This window comes from Orcinus orca, chromosome 1, assembly GCF_937001465.1.
Source record: "Orcinus orca chromosome 1, mOrcOrc1.1, whole genome shotgun sequence".
In the NCBI taxonomy this organism is placed as follows: Eukaryota; Metazoa; Chordata; class Mammalia; order Artiodactyla; family Delphinidae; genus Orcinus; species Orcinus orca.
The window spans coordinates 112,298,246-112,310,842 of record NC_064559.1 but is presented as its reverse complement, the minus strand read 5'-3'; positions in this window follow the sequence as shown (position 1 = coordinate 112,310,842).

Sequence of the window (12,597 nt, the reverse complement as noted above, 5' to 3'; positions counted from 1 at the left end):
AGAGAGAAGGAGGGAAGAGTGGGAGAGGGAGAAAAAAAAGGAGAGAGGGAGAGAGCATGGGAGTCAAGGGCGGGTGGCAAGGGCTTGAGCTAGTGAACTGTGGGGAGAAAGGACAGAGCGGGAGAGATTGGAGGAGCCGGGAGGTGGAGGAGAGTCCACTGCAGGAGCAGGTGGGGACTCGGCCCTGCTCAGAACCCCTGGGCCTGGGCCGCACCCCACCTTACCTGTGAGTGAAGCAGACCCCGGGGGGTTGCAACACCAGATGGGCGCTCTGTGAGAGGGAAGACGGGGATGGATGTGTGGCTGAGAAGAGGCCCAGCTCAGTTTTGAGGGCAGGATCCTTTCAGAGAACTGGGGATCAGGAGACTAGATGTAGGCCTGCCTTGGCCAGTTGGCTGGAGGAAGGGGCTGCTTCAACCCAATGCTTCTTGTTCTGTTTACAGGGGGTATCCAGTCCAGACATTTCCTCCTGCAGGGTACCCCCCAGCTCTAACATTCTATAGTTCCATAAATGGAGTTTAATGTAAAAATCAAGTAAAACTTACAACCAAATCAACCCAGTACAGGTATGCGAAGGCCATAGTTGTTACTGAGCTACAGAAGCAAATGCTCAGAAGTTCATTCAAAGAGTTATACTTAGTGTTACTTTTCCCTCCAGAACAGCTGTTTCTGGTGTCACATGCACAAAGCAAAGCGAGAGGGGAAAAGAGTCTGTGGGCTCTGCCCTGCCGTGTACACACAGAAGGAGGAACACCCTTTGGCTTCCACAGGCCTGAGGGCTGATGACTGAGGCCCAGGCTGCCTCGCCTTGTTCTGGGCGAGGAAGATGGGATGCCATGACCCAGCCTTAAATCCCTTTACAGACATTATTCCCACAACACCCTTCAAGTAGTGTACTGGTCAAGACTTCTGGTGATGGATGTCAGAAACCCAACTCAGACGAGTTTAAACACAAAAGGGAATTTACTGACTCAGATAACTAGGAAACTGAGGGCTGCTTTCAGAAATAGTTGGAACCAGAAATTAAACTATTTCATTAGGGCTCTCTTTTTTAACCTCTGCTCTTTCTACTTGGCTACATTCTTTGGACAGCATATTCCCACATAGTAGGATAGTTTGCCGACCACACCCCATACTCCACCTTCGCAGTTAGCAGCTCCAGCAGAAAAAAAAATCTATCTTTCTCACTAACCCCACCAGAAAAATCTGGTTGACCAGCTTAAGTCACATGCTACTCTGTGAATCAAACTCTGTGGCCGAGGGATGAAATTCTCTGAGTGGACAGACCTGGGTCACATGCCTTCCCTGTGACTGGGAGGATGCAGTGGGTGAGGCCCAACCCCACTTGAACCCCAGGGCATGGATTACCTACAGGAAAGAAGTGGGTAAAGAAGGGATTCTAGACAGATGAAGACATCAGATGTCCTCAAATACACTGTTTTTTTTTTTTTTACGTTGTAATTTTAAAGAAACATTTATTTTAATTATATAGCTTATACCTGAATACATAATTATAGTAACAGTTTAAACTTCAGAGACACGTCTAGGGCAAAAATCTCAATAAAATATCCTAGATAAAATCAATGTTATCATTTTCTTAGTATCGCCTACAGTTTTCTTTGCTTTTTAAATACATATATGTAACTTAGAAATATATAATTTGCTGCACATAAATAAATACTAACATCCTATAGATATTGCAATGTAATTTCTTTTTTGGCTCTACATACGATTGTACCTAATTTAATTACATAAATACATATCAAATAGACTGTTTTTAAACCCATTTTGCAGATGAGAAAATTGAGGATCAGATTGGTTAAATAACTCACCTAAGTTCACAAAACTAGAAAGTTGCGGAGCTTGGACTTGAAGCCACATTTTTCTGCCTCCAATATGGATGTTTTAACCACTAAACTCTACTATCTAAACTGTTTCAGGATCCCCAGGAACTAAATTATCTCAGCTCAAATACTTGGGGCTTGTCATTCAGGGCTCCCAAAATAACTGATGTTGCAGACAGCCTGACAGTAAGTTCAAGACCCCTGGATCCTCAAGGAACTTTTTGCTCTGCTCCGTTCATATTCCTCTGCCTTTTCCCAGTTGGAGGGAAAGAACGAGGGAACCACAAGCACACGCCTCATTATCCCTTCCAAGGCTGAATCTGTAGTATGCAGAATAAGCCAGGCATCATCATTTAAGGCAAAAGTTCTCAACCACAACGTGTTCACACTGGTGTGGTGACTCACTCATAAGGTGCCTTGCAAATGATCTGTTTTATTAACAGTTAAAATACTGGAGTTTGCAAATGATTTACCCTTAAAAAAATAAACCAGAGAAAATCCAAGGCTATCCCTATAACAACATCCATTGCATTCACTTGTATTTTATGCTTTCTTGAGCGGGAGAGAGGTGATGTTAAAGCAAGCAGGCATGACCTCGTCATCACCCTGACATTGGTTCGGGGAGATTTTCTTGCTTGTGTGCCCTACTGGAGAAAGGGTTGGGAATTATCAATTTAAAGGAGGATTTCTGCCCACAAATACCTTCTCAATACCTACTTTCAACTCTACTAAGTAAAGGTATATTGGTTTTAAAAGCTAAAGCTAGGTAGGGAGACTGCTTAACATTTGCTGGCATATCAGAGTGAATTATAGGATACCCTTGTACTAGAATAAGGTATTCTAGAGATCGCAGAAGAATGGAGACATTTCTGAGTACTTTCAGGTAATAAAAACTTCTGAAGGGCTAAAAAAAAAAAAATATCAAACTTTAAAGTGGAGCTTTCAATAGAGGTGAAAGCTTTGAGTTAATAGATAATCTTATGCAAAATAAAGTTCACACTAGCAAGCAGCTTCCAGAGTGAGCGACAAAGTAGGCAGCAGATTTTTTTTTTTTCTTTTTGCCATTGTGGCAAAGTGGAGCTTTATCCTTTCAGTTCTGTTTTGCTTTCTGGCTGTTTTTAATGTACTTATAGTATAAGAGAGAACCAGATCACACACCCTTGTTCACTGCAGCATTATTCACAAGAGCTAAGGGGTAGAAACACCCCGAATGTCCAATGACAGATGAATGGATAAAGAAAATGTTGTGTGTATATACAACAGAATATTATTCAGCCTTAAAAAGGAAAGAAATTCTGACACATGTTACAACATGGATGGAATGTCCATGTAATGTCACATTACACTGTAATGTTCTCAATGTCCTTGAGGACATTATACAAAGTGAAAGTGTTAGTATTTTGTCACAGAAAGACAATTACTGTATGATTCCACTTACACGAGGTATCTTAAAGTGGTCAAACAAACAGAAAGTAGAATGAGAGTTGCAGGGGCTGGAGGGGGAGGGTGGGGAGTTAAGTGAATACAGAGTTTCAATGCTACAAGATGAAAAGGTTCTAGAGAGCTGTTGCACAACAATGTGAATATAGTTGACACTACTGAACTGTATATTTTTGAAGGGTTGAGATGATAAATTTTATGTTATGCATTTTCTACACAATTTTTTAAAGTTTTTTTAAAAAGAAAGAGAAAACTAGGGCTGAGCTGTTCAGTCATTTGAAACAAGCAAAAAATGCAGGGGTGGGGAGGCAGTAATTGGTCCCAGAATCAAATCCCAGTAGCCTTTGGAAGTCAAAAGTGACAGTGATCACTTCTCTGGCAGAATAAAGGTCAAAAGAAAAATCTACATGGAGTAATTTAGTTCAAAAAAGGAACATTCAGAAATAGGAAGAAGAGGAGAGAGGAAGGGAAGGAGTGGTGAGAAGCAAGCTGCAGTTGTAGTCTTAAAAAGGATTATTTTTGGGCTTCCCTGGTGGCGCAGTGGTTGAGAGTCCGCCTGCCGATGCAGGGGACACGAGTTCGTGCCCCAGTCCGGGAGGATCCCACATGCCGCGGAGCAGCTGGGCCCGTGAGCCATGGCCGCTGAGCCTGCGCGTCCGGAGCCTGTGCTCCGCAACGGGAGAGGCCACAGCGGTGAGAGGCCTGTGTGCCGCAAAAAAAAAAGGATTATTTTCAACAATGCACCAAAAAAACTCCAAAATAATGCAGCAATGTCATATCCGGCATTGTACAAAGTATAAAAGTGTCACCACAGCTGTCACAAAAGCCCTTCATGCTGCTGGCAGGGAAAGATTGCTTATGACTAATTAAAATCTCACCAATCAGTGGTGAACGTTCTGGAGTTTAATCAGATTGCTTTCCCACACCTAGCGTAAGAAAATGGAATGGAGATAAAGAATAGTTTGAAGGCATAGAACCCTATGATGGTAAACAGGCCAAGGCCAGGAGTTCTGAGTTGTCAAAAAGTAATCTGTGCAGGTGAAAGGGAGTATTCGTGGCCAACTAGAGGAGGTAGGGGCAAGGCCTTGAAAGGAAGGTGAGAAGAGAGACAAATGTTACCAGTAAAATTTTGGCCTGTATCAATACATTAGTTCTGCCTTCTCCCTTCCTACAAACAAACTATTTCTATTTGTTCTTTTTTTTTTTTTCTCAATTGAAGTGTAGTTGACTTACAATGCTGTGTTAGTTTCTGATGTATAGCAAAGTGAGTCAGTTATACACATATATAATACATACTGTTTTTCATATTCTTTTCCATCATGGTTTATTACAAGGTATTGAATATAGTTCCCTGTGCTATACAGTAGGACCTTGTTGTTTATCTATTTTATACATAGTAGTTTGTATCTGTTAATCCCAAACTCCTAATTTATCCCTCCCCCACCCCCTTTCCCTTTTGGTAACCACAAGTTTGTTTTCTATGTCTGTGAGTCTGTTTCTGTTTTGTAAGTAAGTTTAGCTGTGTCATATTTTAGATTCCACATATAAGTGATATCCTATGGTACTTGTCTTTCTCTTTCTGGCTTCCTTCACTTACTATGATAATCTGTAGGTCCATCCATGTTGCTGCAAATGGCATTATTTCATTCTTGAAACAAAATAGTTCTTTTTTTTATTTTTTATTTTTGGTGGCGTTGGGTCTGCGTTGCTGTGCGGGATTTTCTCTAGTTGCAGTGCGCAGGCTTCTCATCGCGGTGGCTTCTCTTGTTGTGGAGCGTGGGCTCTAGGGACGCGGGCTTCAGTAGTTGTGGCATGCAGGCTCAGCAGTTGTGGCTCGTGGACTCTAGAGCGCAGGCTCAGTAGTTGTGGTGCACAGGCTTAGTTGCTCCGCGGCATGTGGGATCTTCCCAGACCAGGGCTCGAACCTGTGTCCCCTGCATTGGCAGGCGGATTCTTAACCACTGTGCCACCAGGGAAGCCCACAGAATAGTTCTTACTTAAATTTTATTAGTCTCTGCCTTCTTCCCATCCTAACCCCCACAGCTACCAGAGGGTTGAGACAGGCAAAGACAGACCCACCTCGGGGAGCTGGCTCGTGGCAAGGATGGAGCTCCCAGGGATCGCCCTGGAGTAGCTGCAAGGCCCTCACAGGAATGTGCTGGGTTACTGATGCCATGAGGTGATGTACACAAAGGCAGCTTAGTGGAAACTTTGTCACACAGATGGCTACATGAAAGCCAGCCTGGCCAGCAGTCATACATCATGGGATTTCAATGTGCAGCCCTTCTGGACCGGGCGAGGGCTGGCTAAGGCAGCATCCCCTGAGAGAGGCTGTGTTCCCTGCCCTGTCCGCTCTGGACACCAGGATCCTGTCAGCAGTGGTTAGGTGGGGCTCTTCTCCCAGGCAGATTCCATCTATGAAAATACCTGGAAGTGTTCTTTAATTAGACTTCAATAAAGACAAAACCAAGGTTAATTGAGAATGGCTGAGTCTCACATTCTGTAATGAGATGCATCTAAAATGTACTGTACTGTTAACTTGGGAAAACTGCAGCTGGGTTCTGATGTTGACTTTCACTCCTTCCTAAGGAACTGAGAAGTCTGCTGATTTTACGGTATCCAGGTCTAGCTGCTCTGCTTCTTCTATTCCACCTAATTCTTGACTCATACCTGTCCAGGTTCAGGGGATTGTTTCTTGTATCAAGGCTCTTGTTATTAATTGCAGAGAAATCTCCATCTCCATATCTGGAATCTCTCAAAGTTCAGATTTTAAATAACAAAGGCCGTATCAGTTGACATCTAGGAAGGCTGCCTTTTCCAATGTGTTCTGCAAAGTGCCTACGGTCACTTATTTATAACCCACAAATGGCTCCTTTCTCTACTTGCAATGTGCCCTTCTGCTCCACCATCAGCATCTGCTTGCCCCTGCTCCGCTGCCTCTGTGGTGGACTGGGCTGGGAACTGGAATTCTTGGTATCAAGAATTGCTTCCGGACGGAATCTGAGCTTCCCCCATTGGAAAGAAATGTAGATTCTAGGTCACTTCTTGAGCAATCCCATTCAACATCACCCTTTGACTTCAGATGGTTTAGGGTTTTACTCTTTAAGCATTTCACGTTTACAGATGAGGGCAGGAAAGAACTTGAAGACTGAGCTACTGCGTATGGATGTGAGTTTATACACTGTGCCAAGGTGCCCAGCCAAGGAGGCAAATAGGGCTGAATTCCAGTCCTGCAGGAAGGGATGCCTTTTTTTTTTTGCACAAAAGCGGCAGCTTTCCACTAAGCCATATGCTGGTGGTGTGCGTCCACACAGAAGGGGTATCCTTTTAGAATTTACATACTGTATAGGCTGGCAGCAGCCTATCCTGAAACAGATGCCATGGGATGGGGAAATTAGGGTTCTAAGGAACCTAAAGAAAAGTTTACTGGGATTGTGAAGGGAGAAAATTCCGTATGATCATTCCCCCAAACGGAAGCCAACAATGTTCAGTCTAAAGACCAAAGATTAAGAATCTGAAACTCTGTGCCCTGATAGACTCTCCACTGGGACATGCATCACTTTCCCCATCTAACTCCTTTTTCCTCTCCCCTAACACCACTTTGGGAGAAAGAGAGCTTACATAATGTACAAATACCACAGAGCATAGTAGACAGTTCAGAGCTGCACTAGATGCCGTAACCTGACGTGCACACTCAGCCGGCAGAGTAACTCTTGGGACCGATTACATTCCGCCACAGTGGAAGTGGCATGGGAGCCCAAGGTGCCAGGCCGACACGCAACAAAAGAGAGCTTTGTTGAGCGTGGTGAGCTCTGCCCACAAATCTTGCTCCTCCAGACTTCCCTTTCATTCCTCACCGTTTGCACACCCTGTCTTGCTGCTCATGTTCTATGTTCTGGAATTCTCACTGCCTCCCAGACCCTGTGGTCTGCTTTAATTGTTGCTCTTTGTTTTTGTCAAGCGGAGTTCTGATGAACAGAATACTAGAGTCTCCAGCCAACTCTAGTCGTTCCTTTTGTTCCTACGTTTGCTGCTCAGGCACAGCAGTAAATGTGGAAACAGATATTTTGGAGCACCTGGTACGTTACAGGCATGATATGTACTTCTAGGCACTGGCAATACAGTGGTGATTCAAACAGCCGAAAACCCCTGCTCATGTGGAACCTACACTTTAGAGCTGGTGGGGTGGGGGAAAGACAGGTAATAAACAAAATAAGCCAGGGGAATGTGTAGTGTGTCAGATGGTGACAAGAAAGCAGGACAGTGTGGAGGTGGAGGTACCATTTTCTAAAGGTGCTTGAGAAGGTCCTCAGTGAGAAGACCACATCTGACTAAAGGTCTGAGGGAGGTGAGTGAGCTGTGACACAGCTGAGAGAAGAACTCACTGTGATTCTTTTGTAACTCTCACGCTTCTGATTGGCTACACTGGGTTTATATTTTACTAACTCATACCAAGGGTATTAGTTATCAGTAGCTGTGTAACAAATCTCCCCCGAACTTAGTAACTTAATACAACCAATGTTTATTTCTCGCCGTTGCTGTGGATCAGGAATCCAAGTGTGGCTTGGTTGGGTCCCTCTGGTTTAGCGTCTGTCACAAGGTTGCACTGAAGGTGTCAGCCGGTGCTACAGTCATCCCAAGGCTCAGTTGGAAAAGGACCCACTTCCAAGATCACTCAGGTGGCTGTTGGCAGGTCCTCACAGAATCTTCGCGGAAGGTATCAGATCCTTGCCACTTGGAGCTCACAACAAACAAGCCAGCAAGAGTGTGAGCACGATAGAACTCGCAGTCTTTTTATACCTTAATCTTAGAAGTGACATCTCATCATTTTTGCCATATTATGGAAGAGAGTCCTTATGTCCAGCTCACACTCAAGGGGACGGGATTACAGAGGGATGTGAATACCAGGATGCGGGGATCACTGAAGGCATCTTAGAGGTTGCCTACCACCCCAAGAATAGAACAAAGGCATGCACATCCTTTAATACTCACCTGGACTACACCTCCCAGTCACTTTTCCCTGTAGCAGCCAGAGTGGTCCTTATAAAGTGTAGGCAAGAGCTATTACTAATCTCTGCAAACCCTCCATCACATCTTAGCACAACATCCACATTTCAGGTTCTGACCTCTGCCTACCTGCCCACACTTATCCCACCACCCACCTGACTGATGCTGCTCTAGACACAGGAGCTGTCTTGCTCTTGCTTGAATACACAGAACCCATTCCTGCCCTTTGCATTAGCTGTTCCTCCTGCCTCAAATGCTTCCCACATGGTCCTCCTCCCATCATTTGGGTCTCTTAACAGAGCCGGGGGCTTTTCCAGACCACCCCCATTTAAAACATCCCCCTATACCTCCTCTTCTCCCCCTTATTCTATTTTCTTGTCCTCAGACCACTTAACACTTTCTGAAATTGTATATATGTTTGTGTTTGTCTATTGTCCACCTCCCTGTCTAGAAGGTAAGATCCATGAGGGTAGGGATTTTTGTCTGTTTTGTTCATTACTATAGTCCCAGTGCCTGGGATTTAGGGAATTCTCAGTAAATGTTGCCAGAATGAATGAATGAATGTCATTTAAATGTATGTAAAGATGAAATCATCTCTAACACAGTAATAATAGTATTTTCCATTTGGGGGGTATTACATTCTAGGAAATATATAAACATAATTTTATTTAACCTTTATGAAGATCCCACAAGGTAGATATGATCATTAACCAACATTTTACAGAGGAGGAAACTTACCAGCCATCACACAGTAAAAGGAAGAGCTGAGATCGGAACCCAGGGCTGTCTGACTCCACGGCCCACACTCACCACTGAGGTATACTGTCTCCCCAGCAACAAGGCAGCGGCCGCCAAGGGCATCTGCAGGGCATGGGCCCTGTCCTCATAGGACCCCAGTCACTATTAGACCATTTCTAAAGCTTCTCCCTGGGAAATCCTAATGTACAGCCTGGGATAAGAACCTTTGCTCTAAAGCATCCTGTCTTATACTTCAAGATCCAGTGAAAAATATTAATGCAGTGCCTACCTCAATCTATACTTTAATAGAACATTTATTTACTCTCAAGCCAGTTTTGGACAAAACTGTGACATTTAGTTTGGGGCAACCCAGAGTCCTGGGTGAGATTTGGGCAGCCCTGGGTTTCTGCCCTCCTCACCCACACTTACCCATGTTGTGGCCTCTTCCCTCAGGGTTCTGGGCGAGGACAAGCCAGGACTGTCCCCCAATGCAGGGTACTCAGCCTCCACTGCTGTCGCTGGCTACCGCCTTATGAACAAACAAGGCTCCCACCCATCAATTTATCCTCACCCTCCCCTCTCGACAGTGTGTGGGGCACCTGCCTCCCATCATTCCCTGCTCCTGCCACGCGGAATTTATTTCAGTCCCAGAGCTCATCAGGTTCTCTCACCTACTGGCTTAGGTCATGCCTGTGCCTCTACCTAGAACAATCTTTCCCTCTTATCGCCTGATTAAAGCCCATTCATGCTTCTGGTCTCAGTGCAAATGTCACTTCTTCCGGGGAGACTTCCCTAACCACCTCACTCCCTGCCTGGGTATGTCTCTGCTCTGCTGGCAACCAAGATTTCCTCTGCAACAGGGGACTACTACCTTGGATTCACAATTACCTGATGTTCCTATAGAGGTTCATTGAGATCAGGGACCATACCTGCTGGGCATCTGTTTGCAGCCTAATATTTATTCACTCTCCTCTAAGAGACAGCTTATCATATTTCCTTTGGGAAATGTCCTTCCTCCCCATTTCAGCCATGTGCTTTGTGTGAGATTGACACCAATGCCCAGCTCCAGTTGTGGAGCTTAAATTAACCAGCATCCCCTACCTCCATTCTCCCTGTCACAGTGATTGGCTCAGGGGTGACATGTGACTTAGGCAGGACCAATCAGAGTGAACCTCAGGGCTCCCCCCTGGAAAGGATGCACCCTGTCCTTTCTCCCCTACTGTTCACATAAACTCCTGGGATACTGGAAGCCACCCAGAACGGATGCGGGTGAGGCTTAGGGTGGGTGAGTCTGGCCAACAATGGAGACAAGCAGAGCTAGGAAATGGAGAGAAAAAAACAAAGTCCTGGTCACATTATTTGAGCCCCTGGATCAAGCATTGCCTGAAACTAGAGCTACCTTTAGACTTGTCAGTTACACAGACCAATAAATTCCCCTTGTATTTAAACCAGGTTGAGGGTTTGATTATTTGTTGTTGCTACTTGCAACTAAGGAACATGCTAATTTCAAATTCTGCCTTATCACCACCCTCTCTGGAGGCCTCAGCATAGCACCTCACACTTTGTTTTGAGTGAATGAAGAAGTTTCTTTGTTCTGGGTAAGAAACCCGGGGACAGGCACAGGGCAGGCCCTGGAAGCACTCAGCTCTCTCTACTCTGGTAACTGGAAAGATTGGTTCTACTTCTGTCTCCCCTATTCCTACTCAAGGGCTTGTCAGACATCCCTCCCTCAGCTCCCCTGGGCCCTGCAGACTCAGGAGCTCTTCTATCTGCCTAAGACACAATCCCCAACTCCTGGTCCCACTTACAGAATCATCCCTGACTAGCTTCATTCAAGCCCCCAACTTGCCTTAGCAGGTCTATTAACTCAGAGCTGTTTAGGGACCATGGACCACTCAAAGCACAGATTTAGAGCACTGTCTATTTGTCTTTTAAAAAAAAAAAAAATCCAGGCTGTGATTGGTTCTTCTACTCACACTCTGAATGAATTCTGTGCCCTGTTGGTGTCACCAGTCTGTTTCTATTTCTGTTGTTGGAATCACAGAATTTGAGAAAGAAACACAGAGGTCACCTTGTTCAACCCCCTCCCAAGGTATGGGGTCTAGCCTGCCTTGGCTTGAACACATCAGGGACCGGCTGCTCCATCCTTTGCAAAGCAGGCTTGTATTCAGACAGCTCAGATTGTTAGAAAGCTCTTCCTGTAATTGAGCTGGAATCTGTTTTCTTGTCATTCCACCTAGTCCTGGATCTGCCATCTGGAGTCGCTGGCATCAGCCTGATCCCTCCCCAACATGGCAGCCATTGGGATATATGAGGACAGCTCACATGTCCCTAAAGTCTGCTTGACTCCAGGCAAAGCATTCCCTGTGCCCTCCCCCAGTCCTCCTAGGATTTAGTCTCCTGATACTGCACTAGCACATCATCCTCTGGATGTGCTCCAATTTGTGCTTGTCCCTCTGAACATACGGCTCCTTGAAGAGATCTCAACAGTCTAGATATGGCCTCTCCAGCACCAAGTACAATAGAACCATCCTGTACCTTGTTCTGGACTCCTCACACCTATGAATAATGACATTAAGTTTCCAGTGTCATTTTGACAGCCTCATCATACTATTGGTTCAGTATAACGTTAACAAGAAAAAAATTCATTGAATTTTCCACATTTGATGTATGGAACTCTACATTGATTTCTCCTTAATCTTATCTTGTCAGTTTCAGACTGGGCAAGAATCACTAAGGGGACCCTATAATTTATCATCTGAATCAGGAAATTTTGGAGAGCGAAAGTGGTACTATGATTGCTATTAATAATCACATTGAGACAGCAGGCATAACCAGGACTGTCCCAGATGAACCTGGACTTAAGTCAGGTAGTGGCTAGGACCTCAGCATAGTGGTTAGGACCACAGAGTCCAAGTTCAAACCCCAGTGCTCTCATTTACCAGCTCTGTACTTAATCTCTCAAAGTTTCTGTTTTCCCATCTTGAAAAGGGAGATAATATTCCTACATCATAGGGTTATAATAAGCATCAGGCAAGATCATTTATGGAAAGCATTTAACCCAGAGCCTGGTTTGCATTAAGTGCTTAGAAAATATCACCTGTTATTTTTAGCTTCTTGAGGTCTTTTTGAATTTGAGCAGCTATCCCTCCCAGTATTGTGTCATCTTTAAATCTGATAAGTATGATTTCCACTGCTTTGTCTGAATTATTGCTTAAAATAACCTGTGTCACCAAGACAGAACCCTTGTGGCCTGTCTCTGGTGTTCTCTTTCCAAGTTCATGTTGATGCATTGGTCACTATTCTTGGGACTTGGCTGTTAAACTAGCTAATGCAGTGCATTAGAGGAAAGTGAGTTCAGTATTAAGAGATCCCACAACAATTCAGAGGCTTAACAGACGTACAAGTATCTTTCTCTCTCACATAACTGTCTGGAGAGGCCCCACTTAGGTGAGAAGCCATCCTCCCACCGTCAGTCAGGGAGCCAGGCTGAAGGCAGTTCTTCCGTCTTCAGCACATGGTTGCTTTTGCTCAGTTGGTCATCCCTCCAGCCAGCAGGAAGGGGAAG